Source organism: Diadema antillarum, unplaced genomic scaffold, assembly GCF_040938485.1.
Source record: "Diadema antillarum isolate AM-2024a unplaced genomic scaffold, OU_Dant_1.0 seq00002636_RagTag, whole genome shotgun sequence".
Taxonomy (NCBI): Eukaryota; Metazoa; Echinodermata; class Echinoidea; order Diadematoida; family Diadematidae; genus Diadema; species Diadema antillarum.
In genome coordinates, this window is record NW_027273236.1 from 23,200 (window position 1) to 28,915 (window position 5,716).

Here is a 5,716-nt window from a genome sequence, read left to right on the forward strand (position 1 = left end):
TAGCAGCCACAGCACACTTTGATGCATTGTCAATAACATATTGTCAGTTGGTATGGTGTTTAAGGTGGAGGGGAATCCATTTTTCTTTCATGTATGTTCTTCCATTTTCTCTCCCCTATACATCACTGATCAATCAGTTGTATGCACTTTTATTCTGTTGCAATGTAAATACACATGTGTAAACATTCAATAAAGTTCCAAATCAAATAGGACTTCTGAGGCAACATGTTTATGAAAATTGTTTTGTGAAAATAATGACTCCCATTTAACGTCATTGTCAAGTTTATGGTAAATTAAGTAAAATTTGTCTTTCCATGTAAATATTCCTCTAATCTTAGTTTGTAAGAATTTTGGCACAACAGCAGCAAACTTTAAGTAAAAGTTAAAGTTTATTACATTGTAAAAGTACAATGTACCTTTAAGTCATGATCGAGGCTGAAAAATTAGTTAAAGTTTAGAACAGAAAGAGTGTTAGTCTGAGTAAGCCATGCAGTGATGCAGACTGTAATTGTGTATGCATATCTGTCACAGATAAGATATTTTGTGAACACTCTAAATGCATGAAAATAAATGCATACATGTACAAGTGTGTGTTCTGTATAGTAAGTAGGTGGTATATCCATGGTACAATACCTCCATTTTAGGTGTAAAGACAGCATATATCATAAGTTGAGAATGATAGGGCGTTTAGTTGCCGCTAAAGCCATCGTTTCAGGAACCTTAGCGCCCCTATCATCCTCACCAGACAATATTTGATGTTTCTGTGATGTGTGCTCTACATTCCAAAATCAGTACTGTTCCGATGATGAAATATGCTAAGTTGTGGGTACTAGGGTGACTATTTTTAGCTGCATTGTACAGTGGAAACTCGATATAACGAGATGGTCGGGACCGAGTCATTTTCCTCGTTATAGCCGATATCTCGTTATATCAGTAGGCATAAAAGAAGGCATAAAATAAATACATTAATTTGCACATGTGGGACTACCCATCATATTTCAATCAATACTGATAACTTGATATTGTGTGTGAGGGAATTACTCACCTTTATGGGTAAGAAGATGTTTTTCGCCAAGGAAATCCAATATCAAGAATGTGTTTCTTATTAATTGTAGATGTTTGAATTTGTAAATCTATATAGCTTGCGATTGTATCAAGATCGTCTGTGGATTGGTATGTGGTTATCGTATGGGTGTGTGTTGTGTGGAAAGCTTGAATATGGTCTGCACAATGCTGTGTGTGTATGTGACACATTCTGTATGTACATTATGACTGCGTGTGTGTGAAGACGGGGAATTCCCTAAGTAGAAGGCCAATCACAGCATCAGATTGCCTCACACCTGCTAAACGTCATATCATGATGATGTCATGCATACATATGGCCGTCCCACCACATTTTCTGCATGTATCAGTGTGCGTGCACACGCACACTTCACACGTACAACATGCAGTGCTAGCTGGAGTGCACTGAAGAAAATGATTATGTGTGTACAAGACAGTTTTTGGCGCATCAAGCTTTACAATCTCGGAAGATGATAGCACAGACGAAGCAAAGCTTTACCGAAGGCATTTTGCTTTACCTCGCTATAGCAGGTTTGATTTACTATGTTTTTCTTTGTTTGGAAGTCACAAAATTTATCTCGTTATAGCAGTTATTTCGTTATAGCCGATCTCGCTATAAGAGTAGCATTTTACATAGACTTGTGTGGAAGGAAATTTGGGACCGAGAAAATTTCCTCGTTATAACCGATATCTCGTTATAGCAGTGTTCGTTATACCGAGTTTCCCCTGTATTACTGTGTTCCTAAGGCCTGTAAACACTTGCTGCTTTATGTGCAAGGAGTTCTTTGTTTGTTGGTGTGGTTTTTGTTATGTTCCTGTTTTTGAGAGGGGGAAGGGAAGGGGTGGCTATTTTAAACAATATGGTGCAATACTGTGATGTCTGGAACTTTCAAGCATTTCAAGCCATGTCTTTGCAAGAATGTCATTGAATCATCTCTTTCTATGGGTATACAAGAGGTGCATGAAAGAGACTTCATTACTCAGCTTTGCACTAACCTCATTTCTTTTTTATTTATAAGCACTTCTTGCCAAGACATTATCTTTATGTCTGAATCTTACGTTTTATCTTTTCTCTTTTACTGTTACCTCTGTGTGCATATTATAAATTGGTACTTTGCATGGTACAAGTATTACCGTGTAAATGTATTTCATAACTTCATACTGTATATAGTGCAATGCTCTTTATACCCACTTCAGTTACTTGTAAAAAATGAAGTCTATAATTAATGATAAAATAGTTACTAAATGACATGTAAATCCTTTCTTTTTAAACACCCTGTATCTTTCTTAATTTTAGGATATGATTTTACTGGATTTAATTGATAGACTCTCTTGAAAATTGCTATTGTGCTCATTGGATTCGGTAAAATGGTATACTACAGTGTCCTAAGCTTGAGATTATGTGTATGCTTGTAATTTTTTTTTTTTTTAAACAGAGATAAAGATTAAGTGGTAGTCTCGGTGTCACATTAGTTTTTCAGCAGAAGCAACAAAAAGGAATAATGCTGTCAGCTTTAATTTGAAGTTAAAGGCTGAAGATGCTGATTCCATTGGCCTTTCTTTAAGACAAGTGTTAATTACCTTTGCATTTCTTAAGGAAGGCATCTTGACTGGTGAGGTAGAATTAAGCTGAGTATTAAACATGAGATTTGTCCTGCTGTCTGTCTTGTATTGCCTGGCGTAGATAACTACAAATTTGTCATCATTCTGTAATGATGAAACATCACCTTATTGTGTGACAGTGTGTGCTCTTTAGACATATCATCAGTTTGCGATTGATAAATATTCAAATAAAAATGACAACAATTGGAAATAAACTTACTCGATGTGACATTTTGCCAATTATTATGCTAATTGGTAAAATGTTGCATCAGGTGATTTTTATTTGCTTTTCTTCTTTCAATTCAAATAATCATCAATCTTGTACATCAAGTGGATGAATGAGAAGAATTTACATTATCAGTCTATTATCAGTTTGCAATCTTGAAGGTCTTGAGGATGGGACAGTGGAAACAGGTTTTATTCTCAAAATATCAGCTCAGTTGATAATTGTCTTGAATTTGTTGTGGAAGTGCTATATTTGAGTATTGATGCAAAACTGATATCATTATCATGTGTAAGAATGTTTCTCGTTTTCTCATGGTTTCCATGGTTTCAGTTTACTTGTTACATTTGATGAACTTTATGTTTATGTAAACATGTTACATGAATTCGACCAGTTGTGCTCATAGCAGTAACTGAATTACTGCCTGAATATCAAATTTTACAGAGCCTTGAATCAAATACACTGTAGGTTTTCAGGGAAATGTGGTGTGGCAACACACATCAGTGGAGTCAAAAGGTTCAAATGCTGCTACTTCTTTAACATCTCATGGTTGTGCTATGTTTTCTTTCAGGGTATTGAGTACAGATTTTATTTCAAAGTCGGACTCTTCAAAATGAACAACTCTTTGTTGTAACTTGTTTTGTGAATTCTTCTGTTTTGTTTTATAATGTTATTGTTTTGTAAAAGATATATGTATTTGTAACTTTTAGAAGTCTTGCTTTATAAATGTAGGTAATTAGATTGTATCATGTTTTGATATTTTGTCAGAGTGTTGGCACTCTTACATTGATATAGAAATCACACAGCAATTTGTTGAAGATTACCTACTGGTGCTGATATTTCAACTGATATTTTAAAAATAAAAGTTTGTGGTTTTTTTCTATTGAAGATGAACAAATATTTTCTTGGAAAATTTCTCAAACCTCCTCTCCCATGAGGTGCCTTTTGATTATTTTGATGATTTGTTTTCTAGATATGTGTTTTTAGAGACGAGTTTGACTTACAATCTACCTTTACAATTCTAAGTACTCGCACGCCTGCTGCTACTATTCCATATGCACAGCTTGGTAGATTTGGCTTGTTCTTTGGTAGATGGCCCCCTGTCGGGTGATCGAGATAACAAGTTAAAAGCAGTAACTGATGATTAGATTATGATGTTATCATTTATTCATCTTTTGACCACAATATGATATTTGATAGGTTGCTTCATGGTGGCATTACTGTTGTTCTAGATGTTGCTGTGTTTTTGTTTTTCAAGGGCAGATAAACTGTTATGTGAGTGTTCTATGCCGATTTTTGCATGCAAACACAGCAGTAGCCTTTTATTTACAAGCATGTACCTCTCTCTCTCTGTCTTGGCATTAGAAGTTTGAGATGCACTTAATAATTAAATTTGTTGAATGTTTTCACTTACTGATTTTATAACAGCAGAAAGGCTTCATTCCTGTGTGACTTTACGAAATCATTTTTAGGAAGATTTGGGATCATGCAGACTCCTTGAAGTGCCAGTATGACATTATTTATGGATTCACCATGGATATATAAAAATATAAAGCAATATTATTGTGGTTAGTGTCAGTGTGCATGATCTGCCTTTGTGTTTGTCATCATTAACATGTAAATCAACATTTCTTGGTATGTCCTTCTGCATTTATATTTTAACTAATGTAGTTTATAAAGGTCATATATTTTCAGTGCACCTGTTGAGCAACATGATATGCACATTGTATTATGTACGAATATCACCTTTTTGCCATACATGTCTGTAGTACAGTCAACTCATGAGGCTGGATATTCATTTCTATTGAGAGGAATAGTAAATATTATGATTGGTTTTGTAACTATATGCCTCCAGTCATGACAGGGAGTGCTAGCACAGTAAGAAAACAATCTGATTGCTTGAGTGCAACTGAATGTGAAGGTATGATTATGCATGACATGTAACAAGTCATGTGTCATTGTTAGTATTTAAGAAGATGGAATGCTCTTGTTTATTCTTTCAAAAAGAGTATGAATTATTGTTTTATGTTGCAATATGCTTTTACTGTGCCTTAATCACTCGGCAAATATTGCAATCGAAGGAGAAGCTCACATACTCTCAAATGTTGTTTTTTTTTTGTAACTAGCTTTATATGGCGATCTTTCAAGTGCATGTTCTTTTATAATCGAATGTTGCCAACCTAGATGGTTTGATGGAAGAAAGGGAAGGGACGTCTTCAGACATTTGTAAATCTGTAAGCTTTGGATGATAGTCATAATATTTCTTGTACAAATATGTGGTGATAATTCACAAGAAGTTTTGTGCTTTGGTGAGGGTGGTTTGAAGGTAATTTTCATGTCTTTTTTTTTCCCCGTCCATTTAATAATAAATTTCACCTACTGATGGTATGGTGATTTCACTGCATCTTTCAATCATGAGCAGTGTGAGTACCACATATTTCCTCTTTATTCCTGCTGAATGCTTACATCTATTTGGTTGGTCTGGTAATATGACCTGCAAGTATTTTTTTTTTCTTTCCCAGAAAGCATAAAAATCTAATGTCGATCATGACCAAATATCAATTTAGTATTAGCTGTGTCTCGAACTTGAACTTTACTTGAACTTGTGAAGTATATTCTGTTTCATTTAAAAAACAATAACATTTTGAACATAACAAACAGAAGATAAAGAATGAGTGTACAAACATGCAATACATAACATATAATAACTATAAATGAAACCTGGAAACGATAAAAGACCAGGGGTCTTGTCAGGGTAGTTCCCAACAAAAAAAAAAGGGTGAAGCATTTCATTCGTTGAAGAATTTTGATCTCCCTTTGCTTTGGAGA